At 34.2% G+C, this 23,397-nt stretch overlaps 1 long non-coding RNA gene across 1 annotated transcript in view; it reads right to left on the bottom strand.

The window, feature by feature from the left end:
- Positions 1 to 22,449, bottom strand: part of LOC123540496 (uncharacterized) — a 54,305-nt gene extending 31,856 nt beyond the window's left edge. Inside the window, exons 1-3 of the long non-coding RNA XR_006684196.2 lie at positions 21,921 to 22,449; positions 10,859 to 11,013; positions 4,368 to 4,557 (exon numbers count right to left, since the gene is read on the bottom strand). This is a non-coding gene — a long non-coding RNA (uncharacterized LOC123540496). The remainder of the gene's footprint in view (positions 1 to 4,367; positions 4,558 to 10,858; positions 11,014 to 21,920) is intronic.
- Positions 22,450 to 23,397: the final 948 nt, after the last annotated feature.

Genomic DNA, 23,397 nt, shown 5'->3' with positions numbered 1-23,397 from the left:
CTTCTTGCATTACATTTTGTAATACATGAAATAATTACCAAGATAATGCCTCAACAGCGCCCGAATGAGAAGAATTAATAGCTCTCACTGTTATTTGAATACTCTTAAGCAAAACACCATTCTATCATGTTTTATAAAGGCTTTAATGCTCATTATGTTAACTCATTAAGGCCTCACCAAATTAAAAAGTTGTTCATCGGATTTGCCGCTCGTATATTTTTAGAACGTTTTTGGCTAATTGCGCTCGCCCAATTGGAAAAATCAATCCAAAATTTTTTGGTGCGCTACTCTTTACGGACGTAAAAGTGTATAAATGCTTATATAATTCCTGTCCTAGATTGTTCTCAGATGGATTTTAATCAAAATAGATACATACTGTGCACACATCGTCTATAATAAATCATAACACTTATATTTAATTGCATTAAAGTTGTTTCCCCTTGATGCAGTTACGCCATTTTCTTCAAATATTTACCAAATTACATGCTACAAAAATTGATTAATTTCATTGAAAAGTGGACGAAGAAAAGCATACTAATTTATTTGATAACATCAATCTACATTATTGGTAAGGGTAAATACTTATTGATGCATGTCACTTATCTTTTTTCTGTTTTTTTCTGTCCAAATGATCAGCATTTGCATACGAAAGTTGGTGGGGTAAGGAATTTACATTATCACAGCAGTTTCGCCACAAGAGTACACAGTATGTATGCAGCAGCAGTACACAGCATGTACGCCGCAGGACTCGGGCCAGGAGTTCACAGCATGTACGCGGCAGGAGTACACAGCATGTACACGGCAGGAGTACACAGCATGTACGTCGCAGGGGTAGTACACCGCAGGCTCATTTGCATGTGAAAAGTGTATGTGCCGCGTACATGCTGCATACTATTTCCCGCATACTAAATTCCTCTAGCGTACATCCTGTGTACTATGTAGTCCACAGCATGTACGCAGCAAGTAGTACGCGGCAGAGCTCATTTGCATGTCAAAAGTGTACTACAAACGTACTATCGATGTATGTGCGGTGTATATCCTGCGTACTATTTAAAGCCCTTGATTTCAGTACACATCATGTACACATCATATACGCTGTATGTACACAGCAAGAGTACGCAGCAGGCCTTTTTCTTCTGTAAGGGTCATTTCATATTTTTACTTTCAGGTCATGCCTCAGCACTAGAATATAAGTCTGATATTGATTCTATGTATGTTTTATAAAAATAAATTCTAGAATCATTTCTGTTACAATAATATCTATCATGTCTGTTATTTTAATGTTTAAATTTCATAACACAGCTCGATATTTACCCAAAATATTATATCCGGATATGATTACACTTTCTTTTATACCGCCAAAATCTCCAGTTTCAACAATATGTTTTACAAATTGTGATGATATGAAGACATTTTAGCAGCAATTGGCAGTATCTGACATTGAAGTTTACGGTAAAATTATTTAAATCATTTTATAAAAAAAAAATTCTTTCGTTTCGTCAAAGCACTCTGACATAGACGATCTACTTTCGATTTCAAAAACTACAAGAAAATACAATTTAATGTTTCGCCGATTTGTTTATTTCTCGAAAAATAAGAAATAAAATCATTTTTAAAATCAGTAGTAATTAAACAAATCAGTAAGAGCTCTTTCTCGGGATAATTTATCCGCTTACTGACTGCAAAAATCAAGCCATGTGTCATCATGAAAAGCAGAATGGGTGACGGTTTCATTTTTTTGCGAACCTGAATCGTAAGCAAATTATCCAAACCAGTCAAAATTCCAGAAAGGTTACGATCTAGATTCTTTCTAGTATTACAATATCCAAAGTATGACTGTCACTTCATCTTTTTACTTTCAGATCATGCCTCAGGAGTAACTAAACAAACCAGTAAGAGCTTCTTCTTCCGATAATTTATCCGTTTACTGACTGCAAAATTCATGTGTGTGTGTAGTGTAGAAACCCACGCAAAGTTTATAGAAATCATACGATGCGTGTATACGTTCAATGTGGGAGAATTAAGGCTGATCGGGATCGGCTATGTTACCTAACGCATCCAGACGATTCAGATTTTGTTTTTAAAAAAACATTGTGTGCATTTCTGTAATTTTATATACGTTTTTATACGCTTAGAAATTATTAGACATGCGTATTTGCATTAATTATTTCTATACGTAATTTACGCTAATACACATCTTATCTGGAGCCCTGTGGAACTATTTTTTGTCTTTCGCTGGATGTTACGCAAGCTTTGTAAGCCTGCGCAATTCATAAAATGCACATTTATGCTTAATGAGTTACATTCGAGTATTGCACAATTACAAGTCATAAATATGACAGATTACATCGTATATTGGTCATAGCAAAGGGAATTCACATAACTTAACTTCATTCATGCAGTGAACTGTTTGAAGTTTGAGAAATCTAATGGAACTACATCCCTTCACTGTGTTATTTGGTCCATTTAGAGAATCGCTGAATAGCAAGGACTTGTCAAAACGATTTCATCGTTTAGCCGACTCAAAAATAAGAAATGTGTTGACGATTTCCACCAGCAAAAAATGTGAATTTTATTTTCGACTTGGTATCGTAAGAAATGTATATTTATTATTACCACGATAAGTTTTTCTTTGATTTGCATTTGAAATGAAAAGAGAAAGCATGATGAAAAAGGCCACTGTTGGATGACTTATCGATGTCAAAGAAATTGCCGACGTTACCGCTGTTTTTTAAGTTTGACATTTTAATATTTTATTTGTCGCAACAGAATGAATAAGATTTCGAATATAAATAAATCAGATTTGCATTGCATTTTGTTTTCATTTCTGTCTTTCTTTATAAAAAAATTATGGTAAGTTGAACTGTAACAGTTTTATAAGTGAAAGTGAAACTAGAGAAATATTTAGAAAGTGTACGTGTTTTAGATGCATCAGATTTTGTTAATATTATATAATTACAATTGTCATTATTGTATGCTGTGCTGTTAATGTGGATTTTACAGGCCACCATGCTTTGTCTTTTCATAGCTAAATATATTTTAGTAATTCATATTTTTTTCTTATTTTCTAGTCAATACTTTTTATTGAAATTAAAAAGCCCCATGGAGTTAGAAAATCCCCCATTGATTTCAGGGCCAAAGGGGGATTTTACACATTGCAAAAATTTCTTTCCCAACCACTGTGCAAGCCAGTAAAAAGAGTCAAACAAGAGCTGTCTCCATAGGATGACACATGCCCCCGATGGCACTTTGAATGAATAGTTATGGCCGATGTTAGAGTTTAGGACCTTTGACCTACGGACCTGGGTCTTGCGCGCAACATGTCGTCTTACTGTGGTACACATTCATGCCCAATAATTTTAAAATCCATGCATGAATGACAAAAATATGGACCGGACACACCCATCAATGCACTATCATGAAATATGACCTTTAACATCTAAGTGTGACCTTGACCTTTGAGCTATGGACCTTGGTCTTGCGCGCGACACGTCGTCTTACTGTGGTACACATTCATGCCAAGTTATTTAAAAATCCATCCATGGATGACAAAGATATGGACCGGACACGAATGCACTATCATGAAAAATGACATTTAATGTCTAAGTGTGACCTTGACCTTTGAGCTACAGACCTGGGTCTTGCGCGCGACATGTCGTCTTACTGTGGTACACATTCATGCCAAGTTATTTGAAAATCCATCCATGGATGACAAAGATATGGACCGGACACGAATGCACTATCATGAAAAATGACCTTTAACGTCTAAGTGTGACCTTGACCTTTGAGCTACAGACCTGGGTCTTGCGCGCGACACGTCGTCTTACTGTGGTACACATTCATGCCAAGTTATTTGAAAATCCATCCATGGATGACAAAGATATGGAAAACACGAAAATTGCGGACAGACTGACAGATGGTTCAAAAACTATATGCCTCCCTTCGGGAGCATAAAAATACAAAAATTATCAACTTATCCTCTAAAACATAAAGTCTGCTATTCCCTAAATCACTGCATTATTAAGAATTTGTTAAGATTTTCCTGGATTTCACAAAGACTCAAACCAAATTCAAGGACTTGGTTCTGTATGGCCACTGTGCCAGTAGCTGTTAATTGTGCATCTGATGAGGGATAAAACTCAACCAAAAGTCCAAATGTATTTAGGAACATTAAATACATACAGTTCCTTTCCACTGCAAAAAGGGAGACAACTGCAATTAATAAGCATAGCCCAGTCAAACAACCTGTATATTGGTACTAACCAGTGTGAAACTGGTGCTGATCAATCTTATAGCAAGTCTTTTCAGATAAAATGAATATAAAGCTTAATAACTTAGAATACCTTATTCTTTATTTACATACCCACCTTTTTATAATACCAGGAATCAATTAAATATTTTTATTTTCTTAATTGTTGCGGCAGAATGGATTTTCAAAGGATTTGTACCAGCACTACCTGTACCACATCCAATTTGCTAGTGTCAATCCGTGACTCTAGTTACCTCCCCTGATATCAGACTCGATCCGTGACTCTAGTTACCTCCCCTGATATCAGACTGAAATGAAATGACAATGATTCTATATCACAAGTTGAACTAAGAATTTTCAGGCTGTTATTAAAGTCTTTATCAGATGGCCTTGTGTAGGTAGTAAAATCATTCTACTGATATGAATCAATCACTTACTTCTGAAATGACAGCCTGCATACAATTACCAAAGGCTTGTTTGAGTTCTTGAAATATAACAGTAGCATTATGAATGTTTTATACTTCACACAGTTTTCAATTTCATGTAACATTTTCTCACTGACAAGGCTACATGCTGTAAGGCAAGACTGAGAATTGACATGCATCTCTCTGTCATATTTACCCAACTCTGATTTGGAGCAGATGTAATGGCAACAAGTGACTGAGTATTGCCAGTGTGGGGAATCACGTGACCCAAAATGGTACGGAAAACGGAAATCAACATGGCGGATTTTTAATATTTTTTACCAATTTTCAAAGGTTAGTAAAAACTACAGCATCTATTTCACTCGTATTATAGCGCAGTCTATGCGCATTTTAATGCTCTTTCCAGTGATGTATGTGTCTTGCCTATGGTCCCTCTAGTTTCTGAATTACCTTCGAGGTTTTGACCAAACCGGGGATAATTTTCTATAAAAACGCAATGGTACGATACACGTAATCACTCTTTGCATATAAAAATCTATGTAATTTGCTGCATTTCGTACTTGTTTCAATCTGTAACTGTTAGGTCTTTATCATATAGTAACCATGCGCAGTGTTTGTTTATGATTTTTCACGAATTCTTGCAAAAAACTGAAAAACTATTGAAATGGTACGTGACACGTGCTATGATACGCAACACGTACTAACTGTTGGCAGTCTGATACGCAACACGTGCATGTGTCACCAACGGCGATTTAACTTTCAAGTTTGCGTCATAATTAATTTATTGAACTATTTCAACCGTGGTTTTCAATTTTTAAGATTGTTCGGAAGAACTACAATCATTATTTATGTTTAAAGGGATTAGCACGCTAAGACTTCAATGTTTCAAAATTGAATGAAATATTTACTTTATTTCAGATAGGCGCAGTTGTTTAGTTTTTTAATCTAGTATACTTTTCTTCTACAGAAATTGTAAAACCTAAGAAGAAATCGAGTCTGACACGTAGGAAAAGGAAGTGGACACAGAAGCAAACAAGAATATTAATATTAAAGTAACTTTCCAATTGCTGCAACCCGCAAGAAATCACCAGCGAGAAAACATACAAAAACTCTGTTTACTACTCACTACCTCTAAACTCCCTTGTACAACATATCTCCAGCAAATAAAAGAATAAAGTCATTTAGGTCAACTGTCGTTTCCAAAAAACAAACTTACAATAACGCCCGATTAATGTTCAAGTCTTCAAGATCACCTTTTGGACCTGTAGAGGAAACCGTCATAGTAAAGACGATGTAGAACACTTCTTAAACACTGAATTACAGTGTGAAGAACTTCATAATACGGACAATGTAGACCCTGCTGATGTGAATGATGAAAGCAGCACTAAAGCAATTAATGAAATTTATAGTCAGAAGTTTTGTCAGTATTATCAAAGGAAGATGGACTTGATGAAGTTACGATCAAATTTCTAAAATTGGTTATAGAAATAAAATTATTCCTACTGAACAAACTAGCATTTCTTTTGTGGATGGAGGTTGTTCGTTGGTTCGGGTACAGAAATACAAAACAAATGAGGTACTCGGATAAAACTAAGATGTTTTGAAAACTTGGCCCGAGAATATTTGGAGGAGGATGAGCGAATACAAAAATAGGGAAGAGATTGCATTGTGAATGTTAGATCCAGGGCTGGCATCACCCCAAACATCTTTGATAAACTTCGCCGTACCAGAACACATAACAAGTTTTAAAAGCGGACTTTTTATAAAAATTAAGTCACGTATCTTGCTAAAATCATCTAAAGATTATTAAACTCTAAATAAATGTTACAATATACTTTTCTGTCGCATATTAGTCGATAGTTTCTTCGTTGAAACATTTAACAGAAAACGTTTCTTATTTTTTGCAGTATCATGGAAAACTACTATACTACATTTTGTATATGGGTCTGGAAAAAATTATCCGCTTTGGCCAGGCCCACATATCTGCCACGCCCTGTGTAGTATCTTTTAACATTATGGTACAGCCCGAGACTCGAAACAATCATACAAAATATATAGTCTTCATCGGGTCACGTTTTAAAAGTTCACCCACCCACCATTGGCTTAAATATACCTTATATATGATGTGTGCGAACTGGGTGAACTTTTATATTTTGTACAATTGTTTTGCGTCTGAGGATGTACAGTACTGTATATGGGCGTAGCAACTATTGGGGCCTGGCCAAGGGTGTTTGTTTACCAGACCCCATGTGTCTGTTGCATATTTTTGGAATGAATAGATCGTCTTGGTATATCGGTAATTTAATACTTATAATTGCTTCATAAATACTCTACTCGCGATTTTACAGATTTTATGTTACTATTTTTATTGTACAATGTGCTATTGTTATTTCAGACGTTTATTTTTTACGTTTTCATGTGTATCACCATTTTTACATTGTTTCTAGTCTCAATTTTGTTTATTCAGGTACTTTCAATTTGCTCCAGTATCATCTATCTGTGATTAAAGTGTGATTTAACCGTGAGTTTACATAAATATTTAATATGTACGTACAAAAGATGAACAAGTAATAAATAATTATGATAATTTAAACTGATTTTGTTTTCATTGGCTATATTGTCCACTGAAACAGTATTCCAGATTTCTCAGTTTCCTCGGGATCGGGAGGTCGAAGGTTCGAGCCCCGTGGGGAGCATTCGTCCGGGGATATTTGTCATGGGTCTCGTTCCGAAAAGGCCGGTTCGTGAGCCGCGAGCTAGTTAAATGAATGGTTAACGACTTCTACCCGCCTGGCGCCTGGCATGGTGGTAGGAGTTGGGAGGTAATTGGTACGCACAATAAAGGTGTCTCATAAGCCAAATCGGCTGGCCCTTTCAACAGGGGTGACACTATAATAAACAAGACCTTTACCAATAACTTTTTTTATAAAGAGGCTGGTATAAACTAATCCCTCTAACATTTCAATTTCACAGTGATTAGAAACTTGAGTAAGAGTTCGGTTACTTCTTTATTGCAATTAAATACATAACTGAACAAAACTATGTCACAAAAACATGTGCAAAAAACCCATAGAATTTATGCAATAAATTAAAACAAAATGAAAGAAGACATTGTCAAAAGAAATCTATTTTTCTCATCGAGTATTTAAAACATATTTCTATTCTTATTTAGCATGTCGATTTATATCACATAATGTCCTTTTGCATTTAGCCCCATGATCTTAATTACACTGTTTTCGCATTGTTTACTGAATATATCAAATTTTCTTTTCCAGTTACTATTTAAAAACACTTCTTTTCTCACTCAGTATTTATATCACTTCCCGTATTTGTATTAAATTTCTCGCCTCATTTAGTTTATATCCCATTCCCTTTCACATTAAGTACTCAAATAATATTTCTTTTCTTATATTATATTTATATCATCTTCCTTTTATTTTTGGTACCAATATCGTAACTATTTCTTTTCTCGTGTATGTATATGCACTTCTCAGTCCAGTATAATCCTCGTCGTCGGTAGCATTTTATATTCATTCGTCCTTATACCTAGAGCTCCTTTCTGAACTGCGTTCCTTGATGTACTTTGTCCACTTCTTTTTGCTATGTGTCAGACTCGGTTTCTTCTTAGGTTTTGCCATTTCTGTAAAAAAAAGTATACAAGATTAAAAAAACTAACTGCGCCATTCTGAAATAAAATTAATATTTTATGTAATTTTGAAACATGAAAGTTTTAGCGTGCTAAACTCTTTAAATATAAATAATGATTGCAGTGTTTCCTAACAATCCTAAAAACTGAAAACTTCGTTTGAAATAATTCAATTAATTAATTATGATGCAAACTTGAAGTAAAACCGCTGTTGGTGACACATACATGTGTTTCATATCAGACTGCCAACAGTTAGTACGTGTTGCGTATCATAGCACGTGTCACATACCATTTCAGTAGTTTTTCAGTTTTTTGCAAGAATTCGTGAAAAATCATAAACATACACTGTGCATGGTCACTATATGATAAAGACCTAACAGTTACAGATTGAAACAAGTACGAAATGCAGCAAATTACATAGATTTTTATATGCAAAGAGTGATTACGTGTATCGTACCATTGCGTTTTTATAGAAAATTATCCCCGGTTTGGTCAAAACCTCGAAGGTAATTCAGAAACTAGAGGGACCATAGGCAAGACACATACATCGCTGGAAAGAGCATTAAAATGCGCATAGACTGCGCTATAATACTAGTGAAATAGATGCTGTAGTTTTTACTAACCTTTGAAAATTGGTAAAAGTATTAAAAATCCGCCATGTTGATTTCCGTGTTCCGTACCATTTTGGGTCAGGTGATTCCCCACACTGATTGCAGTAGCAATACAGAAGTCCCCTACTGGTGAAAAAACAATTTTACTTGACCTTCAATAGTGACCTTGCCCTTTGACCGACAACCATTGGTCATGTGCATATGACACATAGTCTAAACATTGGGAACATTTCTGTGTAGTACTAAAAAATCCCAATGCAATTAAAAGTAATGGGGCAGAAACAAATTTTTACTTGACCTTCAACAGTGACCTTGACCTTTAACCAACAAGTATAGATCATGTTTTATTTTCAAATATGGCAAATAAGCATGTGTATAATGTACTGATTGCAAACAATGATATACCTACTAGTCAAGTTAAATGGAACCAATGTTTTAATAATATTGAATGGAAGTATGCCTATAAATCTGTATTTCTCATGACAAGAGATTCTTACATTCAGTGGTTACAATTACGAATACTCCACAGAATTATTGGTACTAAGTCTTTATTATATCATATGAATATTGTAACTGATAATCTTTGTACTTTTTGTAAAGAAGAGGAAGAAACAATTATACATCTGTTCTGGTCTTGTACTTGTATTCAAAATTTATTGCAAGAAGTGAAAAATGTTTTATTGAATAATGGAATAACTATTCAAATAAGAGCAGAAGACTTTATTATAGGAAACTGTGAAAAAAAAATTAAAAAATTTTACGTTTTGTTCTTACAAATTAAGAAATATATTTTCGCTTGTAAAAGAAAAGAGATTGTACCAAGTTTTTATGGTTTAAAAGGTTATTTGAATTGTGCCTGGCAAGTATACAGAAGCACCAATATAAAAGAAATAGAAAGAGATAACTGGGCAGTTGTACAGCTTTTTATTGTCAGTCCACATAATTAATCAACATTTAATATTATAATCTGTTGCCATTAGATTAGTAAATTGTTTTTCAATTATTTAGAATAATCAATACAGCTTAATCATTTCTTCTTTCTATGTACTTCTTTTGTATGTTTCAATAACCTGATAGTACTTATTAAAGAGGTTTCTTTTTCCTTTTAAAGTAAAGTTGAACTACGTTTTTCTAGAAAAAGACATGTACATGTTAATCTTTGAATGTTATATATGTTAAAAGTAGGAGAAATCTTTGAATGTTATATGTAATATGTGAATATTTTAATGTTGTATATGTTACATATTGAAATATAAATGTAAATTTTGTGATGAATAAACGGGCCTTAAACGTGGTTCCAAAAAAAAAAAAAAAAAAAAAGTATAGATCATGTGTTGACACATCATGCGTCATCATGGGGAACATTTGTGTGTAGCATATGATAATCCATCAATGCATATAAAAGTTATGGAGCAAGAACAATTTTTACTTGACCTTCAATCATGACCTTGACCATTGACCTACAAGCACGAGTCATGTATGTGCATAATTTACATATTACATTCACACACCAACGTTTATGAACTTGCTTTCATACTTTTTGAGTTATTGCAGGATCAAGATTTGTGGATGGATGGACAGAAGGATGGATAGACAGACGGAAGGCATTTCTATAGTCCCCTCTGGAACTGCACCAGTAGCATGTCAATGTCAAGCTGCATAAACGCTGAACTGAACAAGAGATGCTTTCATTCAGATTTATATGTAACAAGGTGGTCAGTAATCATACACAAGATTGGTACATTTAGGTTAACGTTATTAGACAAATGGTGTTCTCTAAGAATTCTTATCAGCTCTGTCACATGTTTGGAAGAGTGTGACAGTTGAAATACCTTAGTCTTTTGTTGTAACATAAACTTTACCAGTAAAAAAAAAACATTTGAACTAGATAGGGTTTCAGTGACTAGAACAAATGATGGAACCTAACCTGCAACATGAAAGTTCTGATCTACTGCCAGAAGTTTTGGTCCAGTGGCTGGTGCCATAACCTTGTAATAACTTCTAACCCCCGCAGATATTAGTACACATTGGTCACCCACTGGAACATGGCTTTACATCAAGACAGATGAATAATGACTCTTCCTGAAATTTAATATAAAACTATTTTAAATACATGAACATCTATTGCTCAGTCTGTATTCACCAGTTTGGTAGCAGTGTAAACCAACTAGACTGGTTGTTTGAAACAGCGACTAAAAACTCAGACCACCCGACTGTTAAGAACACTACCAGTCATACTTTCCACTGACTTCTTCCTACGAATGGCTGTGTGCACGGTTTTGTCTGAACACTGAACCAAACTAGTACATGAAACACTGTGATGAACCTGAATGAAAAAAAAGCATAAGAGGTACACATATATTATTTCAACAGGTTTCCAGCTAGATTTAATATCGGAGCTTTCAGCAGAGGCTGCTTCCCATTCAATACCCTGATGCTGGATAGAAAAAAGTGCGTATCTTTGAAAACTAGTGTTACTACTGGAACGATTAATGCTGTTAATGATGTGGATGGTGATGTTGAACAATAGTTTAAGTTTGAGTGAAATCTCATTGACTTCAGTAACTAAAAGAGATATAATGAAAGTGCACTAAAAATTATCTAAAATTTCTAACTATTTATGGGTCAAAATGTAATCTTGGTGTCTGTGGCTATTTGGTTAATTCATAAGGGTCACAAACACAGTCAATACTTGTTCAATCTTTCTCTTTAAACATTTATAGTCAGCTTCGACTGATTGTTATTATCTTCTAAACACAAAAGCATCTGTTTTTGTTGTTGGTTTTAATGTTGCACCGACACAATTATAGGTCATATGGCGACTTTCCAGCTTTGATGGTCGAGGAAGACTCAAGGTGCCCCTCCATGCATTATTTCATCATGAGCGGGCACCTGGGTAGAACCACTGACCTTCCGTAAGCTAGGTGGATGGCTTCCTCACATGAAGAATTCCAATGCCCCGAGAGAGGCTAGAACCCACACTGATGAGGGGCAAGTGATTTGAAGTCATCGACCTTAACCACTCGGCCACAGAGCCCCCTAAAGTATCTAAGATTCAAAGATTTCAACCATCAAGACTTCACAGCATCAGAGCTTCAGGTCTGAAAATAGACATATCACCCTACCAATATCACTCTACCATGTCTTTAGCCATTATCATGCTGAACACAATTTATTCTGCCTTTGCAACCAGTGCAGATCAAGATCAGCCTGCACATCCATGCCGTCTTATCTTGATCTGCACTGTTCGCCATTCAGTCAGTATATTTTTGATAAGCACCCCTTTCAACAGTTAATGGTACTGTCCAAGTTGAAAGATGGACAAGTTCATTACAGAAATTTAGCAGGATAAGGGTTAGATATGCTGGCTCATATAGCAAGGCAGTATAGTGTACCCTTATACTCTACTGGGTAACCCTACTACACTCTGATAACTGTGAACAAAGATACTATATTAAATGCATGCCATGTCATACAAGAAGAAATAAAGTATAATTGCCATTTTCAAAACAATGTAAATATATGTTTCAAAGCTCAGGGCTCACGCTGTCAGTCGCCATTGTCGCCATTTGCGATTATTTTATTTAAATGGCGAATATTTTTTTCATTTTGGAGACAGAAACTGAACTGGCGATTATTTTATTCAAAAGCTACATAAATAATTATGCTAAATGAGACAGTAACCCGCGATCAGCTAGTGTAGAAAAAAATCCATAGTGCGGACTGTTTATCACCTCGTGTATTCCAAACACGTGTCAACTATGCCGACAACATTGCCTAAGGCAGTAAGTTAATCTTACTTATCTAGCTATCAATCAGATTGAAGTGGCAGGCTACGTTTTGGGTACATTTTTAATCACCGATGCAAATTGTCTTCAACTCTATATTCGGCAGACGACAATTAACCCAATTTGTACCGGCTGTTTCCTCATGAAAACCTAAATTGCCATCTATAGTTACCGCTAATTTAATTGTCTTTACAAACATATAATAAACTGACCTAACTGTCGACGATTTCAAAATATCTTTAATCAGAATCTAGGTCAGATCAGGAACATAAACAGATATACTTATTCCTGGTCAGATCGGACCAGCAATACTAATAGAGATGTGCCACAGTTGTACTATTTAACTGTCTCTAACCAAAGAAGAAAAGTGATGTTTGTCAATGGGTACTTATTCGATTTGATAAGAGTTAGAAATATTGTAAAAATAATGTATCTTTTGCTTCAGAAAGTTGTCTCAGGACAGCCTTGTCGCTTACAATGTCTAAAAGATCTGTCTCTTCCTCTGTTAATTTTTCAAACATTTCATCTCATAAAACTCTTTCTTTTAATACCTTATTGTGAACAGGTTTTTTTCTTGTTATTTTGGTGCTTGAAGTTGGAGTTAGCAGTCTTTTCGTTTTTTGTTGTTGTTTTTTTTTTTTTATGTGTGTGTGTGTGTGTGTTTATTCACTTTGGGGACATGGAGAAAATGCTCTTAATCGTTTGCTTGATGACACGTCTCTATTAGTATTGCTGGTCGGTTTATTTTCTTTCATTGGTGTCTGTATTTCATTTATATTTTCATTTTTGAACGGCGACCATAGAGGTTTATTACGTCGTGTCTGTTTTATGGAGGACAAATAAAATATTGTCTTTTCCCTGGCCAATTTTAACGTTCTCTGTGATTTATCCCTCTGAAAATAAATGAACGCTACACCAACAATATGAATGAAAATAAATACAAACAACTGATCAATACTTTTATCATGGACCAAATTTTATTTATTTTTTATGAACAGCTTAAATGCACAACAAATTAGTAATGAAATCGCAATGTAATGGTTTTAAGGGACTAAAAAGTAACCAACTGTAACTATACTGATGTAAAGAGTCAACCTGCTTTTGGTATGCAGTTCAGTACCATTCGTGGAGGAGAAATACCCGTAAAATGGTTCTTGTTTTTACGAACTATTACTATTATTTACTTAATGATATTGTTCGATGTTCATCCTTGCTTTATGTCTTTGTGTTGATGTTTTTTGAAAATTTCCACAAAAATATGTTAAATGTTAAGCTAACATAAAAATGTAAAAGTACAATATATTAGAAATGGCGGGATAATTATAATGCTATAAAACTCACTAAATTTATTCATTGTTAGGCTTTAATGACTGTTTTTAAGACGGGTAAGACTTCGCAAGTAAGACACAGAACAGTATCCACTTGATTGCGTTGCATAGCGACCCACTCGAAACGGCGTTGCATTAGGTTTTCGGCCGATTTTTCAGAAATAACCCTGAATAATTCTACGAAAATACACACGCTTTGTTTTAAGAGGTAGCCCTATACATAAAAAGTGTTTTAACAGTTACTTGTTCCCGATTAACACTATTTTTGATGCGATATTGTCAAAAACTGTCAAAAATCTCCTTTCCCCGCCGGACTGTACAGAAGTACAGAAGTGTTTGAATAAACAGCACAAATCTCAGCTAAATGGACACATGTGCTAAAACATAGACACATTTGCACTCCAGGTGCACCCATCGTTTTCATTTGATTCGTTTTTTAACGGGTAGAAATTCCTTTAAACCATACTTACAATACCGGAAATTTGTAGTATCAGCCATATTTCTCCATCTGATCGGCGTAAAATTCACCGCTCAAACAACGTTGGAACCACTTGATCTGATAAAGCTATGGCCAGTGTGAAGACATTTCTGGCATAATAAATGTTTGTTTTGCACATTAAACCCAGAAATTATTGGGAAACCCAGTCTTGTTTCTATTTTTAGAAAAATGGCCGATACCGGCAAGCTAAAAAATCAACAAATAAATTTGCTTGCATACTGTCATTAGCGTAAGCAAAAAACATTCTAAAACACTTAAAAATTAGTATATCTATTGAATAAAGCATTAAAAACTTGTTGACAAAAAGCTGTAATTTAATAGTGTGCATAGATGCCAAATATCACGTATTTTCGCGACCCGATTGTTTTGTACTTTTCAAGCAATTTAGGTGCAGTTATGGTCAAAAGAATCATGAAAACACTTTTGATATGTATAAAGAAAAAGTATAAAACATGAATGATACTCAAAGACTTGGTAAACTGTCCATTGTGTGCAACTGTGCCCATATTGTGGGTGCATGAATGGGGCTAATTGAGCCATTGTCCAGTCCATAATGTCAGTCAATATCAACCATTTCAGCTGCCTTACACAAACTAAATATATATATATGTGTCCTGTAAATGCCTTCAACATCCATCAGAGCATAGCATTTTAAACATTTATAATGGGACCCCACCACCAATATTAGGAGGAAATTTCCCTGAATTCCCGATTCCCACACCCCCTGTTGCGGCCTACTACTTTTTAAAGCAGTTAAGAAAATATATATTCTAAAAAATTTATTATTTTTATTTTTATAAAAACTGCATGCAAAGATCCGCATCCGTTTTGGCTATTATTTTTTCATACATTAAAAAGTTGGCTATTATTTTTTTGAGGCCAGTGTGAGCCCTGGAAGCTGAAAATAAAAATACAAGGCATTAAAAAAATCAGTCCAATCATTACAAATTACCCATGAGCACTCTATATTAGAAGCTATCTATTTACAAAACCAAAATTTATCATAGCACTTCTGCCCTATCCCTTAAAAATGTCTGACTTTTCTCTATCAACTTAGGCAAAGAACAGAAATGATCACATGACTGATCACATGACAAAGAGCAGGAACTAAAAATAACTACAAAACCAAAAGTAAAAGTAGGGAGACAACAAGCAAGAAGAATGGGAAAGGATCATGACTTAATCTTAACCAAGACTTAATAAAAACAAATGAGCCACGCCATGCGAAAACCAACATCGTATGTTTGCTACCAGCATGGATCCAGACCAGCCTGCACATCCGCACAGTCTGGTCAGGATCCATGCTGTTCGCTTTCAAAGTCTACTGCAATTTGAGAAACTGTTAGTGAACAGCATGGATCCTGACCAGGCTGCGCGGGATGTGCAGGCTGGTCTGGATCCATGCTGGTAGCAAACATACTATGTTGGTTTTCTCATGGCGTGGATATCTCACTTTGTATGTAACAAACCAAAACATACAGAAAAAATTTCTACATAGTGTCCATTTTTTCTGTATCTGAAATCAATTTCTGTATACAATATAAAAACATTATATAATAACTCAATTATTTGCTGCTGCTCTTTGCAAACTTTGTCCCCACAATTTGCAACCTGAAAATATAATTAAAACATACCCTTAGAACAGATATCTAATTATCAAAATTTTACAATCAAAATAGTTAATGGATTCAGTTTTGGTCTGTGGCAATGTGTCCTGGTCAGGCTCAGTTTTGAACAATATACTTACAGTGGTCAGTGGTCAATACTAGTTTATTCAATGCTTTTATCCTCTTACAGTAGCCTTTATTTTAAATTAATTAAAGATTTTATTAATATAAATTACACTCATTGAAACGGACAGTAATGGTCAATTAAAATTTTGGTGTCAATTAGGCAATGTGACAATTGCTATCAAAACACAATTAAACCACTTCCATGAAAGGGTCCAGGTGTTTTGCAGCAGTTTTTCATTAAATTATTTATACCAATATAAAAAATCATTAGATTTATCACTTATGAATCAAACACTTACTGCTACAGTTTATGAAATACTTTCTACAAATGAAGTTCAGCAAAACTATATATCTTGGTAATTTAATCTAACAGAAAATGTTTAATAACCAGTATCAATCAGTATTGACCAATCAACCACTTCTGACCAATTTGGGAGTATTGATTTGGTTGCTTTAACTAAATACTAATGCCTGCATTTACAATAACCAAGCCCCAGATGTTCTTAAACAGTCATTATTTAATTATTCATAAACTTTGCAAAATATCTTAACAGTCAGTATTGACTAATTGACCAGTATTGACCAACAGACCAGTATTGACCGGTACTGACCACTTCAGGGAGTACTGACCGGGGCGGTTTTAACATATAGTGGTCAATATTGGTCAGCTGAATACTTTGATTGCATGACTTATTTTACCATGTTCAAGTATCTCAATAATACAGTGGGATTATTGCTCTTGACAGCTAATTAGTGACTAGATAGACAGGTCTGCAACATCTATTGTCTATTGTAAGACATGGTGTCAATTAGGCAATGTGACAATTGCTATCAAAACACAATTAAACCACTTCCATGAAAGGGTCCAGGTGTTTTGCAGCAGTTTTTCATTAAATTATTTATACCAATATAAAAAATCATTAGATTTATCACTTATGAATCAAACACTTACTGCTACAGTTTATGAAATACTTTCTACAAATGAAGTTCAGCAAAACTATATATCTTGGTAATTTAATCTAACAGAAAATGTTTAATAACCAGTATCAATCAGTATTGACCAATCAACCACTTCTGACCAATTTGGGAGTATTGATTTGGTTGCTTTAACTAAATACTAATGCCTGCATTTACAATAACCAAGCCCCAGATGTTCTTAAACAGTCATTATTTAATTATTCATAAACTTTGCAAAATATCTTAACAGTCAGTATTGACTAATTGACCAGTATTGACCAATCGACCAGTACTGACCGGTATTGACCACTTCAGGGAGTACTGACCGGGGCGGTTTTAACCGGTTAAAACCGGGGGCGGTTTTAACCGCCCAACATTGTAATGGAACATATAAAACTGTTTCATTTTCATTTTCATTAGAAATAAATTCCATAATGTACTAGAAAATGTTCATAAAATGTGTCAGCTGGTGTTTCAGCTGTCTGACTTTTTGCAGGAACTGCAAGTGTACATTCTGTGAAGTGATCCAAAATTATGAGAATGTATTTTTTCTTTCCTTTGATTGCTCCAACATTACAAGTGGAAACATCAATTTTATTGCTTCTTAAGCTCTTAAGTTTACCTACATATGTAAATGTTCACTATTGAATATTGTGTAGTTGAAAGAAGTTTACTATGAACATAGAATATATATAATTTTTGCTGCAATTTGTCGCCTGCGCACCTACTTAGTAACATTATAAAGTATGTATGAATTTTACTATTCCATTTTACCATGCATGGCATTTTGTCATTTTTGTACTCTGAATAAGCAGTTCATGTAAACTAAATGATTTCAATGTGTTAGTTATGTTTAAAGTCACTTATTATTCATTTAAAGCATTACATGCTGTTGAATTTTCATGTTTTTGTTGTGAAAACTTTTAGTTTAAATTTATAGTTATTTTGTGGAATAAACTAATTGTTTGATAGGATTTGTCTTAAGTTGATAACCAACAGTCTTTTTATGGACAGAAAACTAATAATGGATGAATGTAACACTGATTTTCAGTATGTGTCCGTTGTGCACCTATAAAATAACTCAATTTTGAGTTGACAATTTTAGAAATTAAAATCATTGGACATTCTTGAAATTTGGCATGTAGTTTATAAACATGCACAATGCAAGAAAAAAATAGGTTTTAAAATAATATGTTAATTATTTTTCATTCAGCAACAACTTTTCTAGGTAAAATTTTATTTTCATGTCAGAAATGTGCAGAAAGGGTGATTTTAAAAAATAATGTCCACAAACATTTGATTACATAAGTTTCAAACCGTACACATACACCTATTACTTATCATATATGCTGAAAAAAATATTCTTGCATAAAACCTTTGTTTTTTGCCGATTTTGGGGCATGCACAAACAGGGAAAAAAATGTGTACAAACAAGGAGATTGTCGTGAGCACGCGCTGTTGGTGAACGTTTTGAATATGCTGTTGCGGGTCCAACGTAAGCAAATTATGGATCCCGAATCAATTTTGGCCGAAGTCGAAAGGTCCGAGATTTATGAAATCTTTTCATCTGCATTTTTATTAAAAATATCATTTTTCAACCTAACTTTACTTTAACTTGTAATAAGTGCTACCTCTCTTGATAGGCGGCTGCACTGACGTTCCGTATTATTACGCGTATTTGACTCAAAGTAATTTGACGCCGCGATTTAATCCCTGAAAATGATAGGCAAACAACATTTACAAAAATACAATTTCATTTTCCAAATTAATTTGAGTCGAGAAAGTTGACATGCTAACTTTAAATCTTACACTATAAACTTTTAAAAAATGTTTGTGTCTACTTTACACATCTATGCAGTCTACTGATGTAGTGATGGTGTGTAATGTAAAGCATAAACATGACAAAGCGTAAAGTTTGAAGGATTTTTCCATAGTTAATGGACATTTGATGAACAGAAGGTATTTATTATATATTTTTCAATTTATTTGTAGATCTCACCAACCATGTTTGAGTTTATAAATCCAATCTAAGTTGATTATATCGATGTTGGAAAAATTCAAATTTTTGTGTTTATCAAACTTTGATCGCAATGGGGTGGGGTGCAAAGCAATATTTTCTAGTTATAGGCCTAGAGATTTCATTTTTAACGATATGAAGAATATAGGTATCGATACAAATTTCTATTAAACGATAATGTTTACATTTAAAAAGCGTAAGGGACAGACTATTAATTTAAACCAAGCAGAATTGTGTTCTGTCGGCACCTCACCTGCAAATTGTGTAAAGACAGGATGCCGTGTATGCCCTTTCTCATAATTCCGAGCCTCTAAAGCTAAAGTTCCTACCGATATATCGGAAAAAGGGGGAGTCATACTTATTTTACATATATTTAATATTAAAGAAATTACCACAACAAGAATGTCCGTTTGACATGTATAAAATATGCACTGTTTCTGTATGCCCTGGAAATGCATAAATAAAACATGTGTCCAAAACAACCTGAAACGGCCGACTTCGATCGGCTAAATGTCAGCTGAATAGTCTTGTTTTTTCGATATTTCCAGCACTTTAGTTGTGTTTTATGCAAGAATTGTGATAACACACGTTTGTTTCGTGAAACAACATCTGCAGAATCCCTCGGGCTATTTCCTTGTCATAAAACACTGCAACATTTATCACCCATCTTAAAATTCACTGAACATTCAAATTAAAGGCTGAAATATTTTCTGATTGGTATTTCTCAACACTTTGCTTTTTTTATTTGTGTGCTTGTTAGTTCCATCTTCAGCTAAAGACATCTTTGCTTTATCAGTTTAATTTGTTTTTCTGCTTCCATGTTTATTATGTGTTTTTTTTAGGTTTTTGTGTTTATTGGTCTTTTATTCACCCTACATTGTGCTTAAGTTTTTTCTTTATATCCAACTCTACCCACTTATTATCATACTGCTTGTTATCACAGAACTCTTTTTCATAGATAAACTTTTTCCCTGCCGCCTGATGGAGTCTCAGCGCGCATGGACTGGCCATACAGCTGGCAAAACCAGGCGAAGCATATCTTAAACCTTTTTATTACTATTTCATCTATTCAATTTATCCATTTTTTAACAATAATTTTTTCATTTTTAACTAAGTACTTACAATTTAAATAGTAATATATGACGTAATTTAGTTTTATACTTAATATATATTGATATATATATATATATTTTTTTTTTTTCATGCATGATACCAAATTGTTTTCATTTGCGATAACATTGTAGACGACAGAGGTGGGTGTGGCACTGTGTATGACCCTCTCAAGCCCTTTTCCCTTATATAATTACTTTACTTGGGGAATTAGGTTTTTGTCTCGCACTTGTCACATTACCCGACTGTCAACTACTAATTTCTTATTTATGTCCATAGACTTGTATTTTACTTGCATGTACCAATATAATATGCTTATCTTTTTTATGTTGTGCTTTAACCATGTGCTTTTCCTTTACAGACATTTTTTAGTTGTTATTGTTTTCCCTATGTTTGTCGGGAAATTGCTTTAAGCTAATGTTTTTTATTATATAATATCCGACGTTAAATAAAGTTTCTTGTATCTTGTATCTTTCCCAAAGTTATTCCTTGAAATTTGAAGCATTCACTATCATAAAAAATAGGTGACCACCATAAGAAATAGATTTGAATTTTTAACCCCTATGTCACATTTTTGCTTCATTATTTTGAAAACCACCCATATATCAGTGTGAAAATTATACTGGTGTGACCTGTCTTACCAGTGAGGCATTTGAGTCAATCAGGGCTCTTGATTACCAGATCACTAAGACCAAAATGTGATATTTTGTCCACTAGTTTTGCTTAAAATTCACTCCGCAAACAGTGTAGGAACTACCTAATCTAGTAAAGACAGGGGCTTACTCATTTGGCTTATCGGGATGACTTATTTTATGATCTGATATTTTATAGTTTCATCCCTCTAAGCCTTACACCTATCTGCATCTTACTGTTAGGAAAATGAAGACATTAAAAAATCAAAAAAGTCATAATATACAGGTCAGACTTACTTGCTTTAATAAATTAAACATCGATATTCATGTAGAAACTTCAAATGGGTAGAATTTAATTCATAATTTTAAATAAGAGACTTGAATCTTCAAAAATATGTCACAGATGCGAGATTTCTACCAGACACTGGTTTCAGTAAACAGCAGACTGCCGATAACACTAATCTGCAGAAACAAAACACAATATAGTTAGCGAGGCCAAAGAAGTATAACATACACAGAATGGCAACTGGCTGTAATCTCGCGTCCGAGCGTGATTCGGCGTTATCCTAGTGAAGCGATCATGGAGTTGCAATTTGTACCTTTAAAACTACATGTAAAATACATGTTAGCTTCTAAAACAACATTTGTTTAAAATGAAATAGTCTTAAGCACAAAATACACGTTTCTTACTTTCAAAAAAGCGTGGTCATACGGTGATAATTAATAATTGACAGTGTCATATCTTTCGCATACAAAATGGCGCGTGGAGAACTTCTGGTAACGAGATCTCGTTTGCAGCCGTGGGATGTTGGCAAGATTTGCTCTATCTGCCTTTCAAGTTGCCGATCTATTTATTTTTATAACTCTTTGGCGAGGCAAGTTTATGCTCTAATGTCAACATAGATTCACTATCAGAGATTAATACCTTGTACATGTACCAAAAAACGTTCCCAATGGATTTCCTGACAGAAATATGCAGAATAAGTCTGGAGGTGATGGAGACAGCGGCAGTCAGAAAGTAAAAAGTTATCAAGTTGTCCCGAAACGTCCTATTTATTATTAATTATTTGGACTAACTGTGAGGTTGTGGTGTTATCCCCGGTTACAAGTATTACATTTGCAACAGGATCTGACGTTCAGGTGGTGTTTAATCTTGTCCGCAAAGTCTTTATATTATAAACGAAAAACATCCAATACTGTTCAGATTTGAAACACCCGAAAATAATAATACCAGAGGCAGAACCGTTGACGGTTGAGAACGTCATCAATTTCAACCCGCGGAATGTGGTCCTGCTGCTTAATGGAAAGAATTGTCATCAAGCATTTAACCGCACATGTAGTTCAATGACCCTTTTAAATATAAAATGGTGCTGTACAACTATACAGATAAGGAAAGGTAGATCTAGTAAAAACGTTCTCATTGAAAGATCCGCGTTTCCTTACAAATGACAGAGTCCAATCTAAGGGACGTAACTTTGCGCAAATTAATTCACCTATCATGTTTAGGGTGTACAGTAGTAAATAAATTTGCTATATATGCTCTATATAAAAAATGAATGTGTCATTCTATGTACCAGACACTTTATGTACCAGCACTTTATGTACCACTTTGGACACCTTATGTACCACATATATGATATATATAGTTGATGATCATTTTTGTTTTGATTTGACGAAAATGTTATATTTTATGTTACTTGAAATGTTTCATTAAGCTAAGACCCAGGAAGCACAGTAACGTGTGACAACGTTGTTACAACGTTGTGCTGTACGTTGTGACAACGTTAGAAACAACGTTGTGACAACGTAAAAGTGTGGAGCCCGTGTCAACGTTGCGAAACGTTGTGGCATAACGTTGTGTTGCGGTCAGATACAACGTTGGGACAACGTAAAAATGTGGAGTCGTATCAACGTTTGACAACGTTTTTGGGTTTAAACGTTGTGAAACCACCAAAATACAACCTACTTTTGACAGCTCATGTTTAAATAAATAAGCAAAAAAAAAATTTTCAATTACATATTTTAATTCAAGATCTAATTATAAAATTTACTAAAATATTTGTTAAAAAGTTCAGAAACAACGAAAGTAATCCCTTAAGCGTATATGGGAATACCGCACCCCTTCATAAACAATAAGTTTAAAGCATACGTAACAATTTTTTAAAAATCCATCAAATAAAAAAAATTTATTTAGTTTAACAATATATGAAATCAAGTCCAAAATTTAAATAAAAATTTATGTATTTTAACGATAACGATAATTCAATTTAATTAAATAAAAAAAGCTATGTATTTTAACGATAACAAAATTCAAATAAAATGACATGCCCACAGAAAAAGGTAAAATACAGACTTCATTAGCTGCAAGATCGGCAAGGTGAACTAGAAGATGATTTTGAAGG

Source organism: Mercenaria mercenaria, chromosome 16, assembly GCF_021730395.1.
Source record: "Mercenaria mercenaria strain notata chromosome 16, MADL_Memer_1, whole genome shotgun sequence".
Lineage (NCBI taxonomy): Eukaryota > Metazoa > Mollusca > Bivalvia > Venerida > Veneridae > Mercenaria > Mercenaria mercenaria.
The sequence above is the reverse complement of the archived record's forward strand: the minus strand, read 5'-3'. Positions and strand labels throughout refer to the sequence as shown.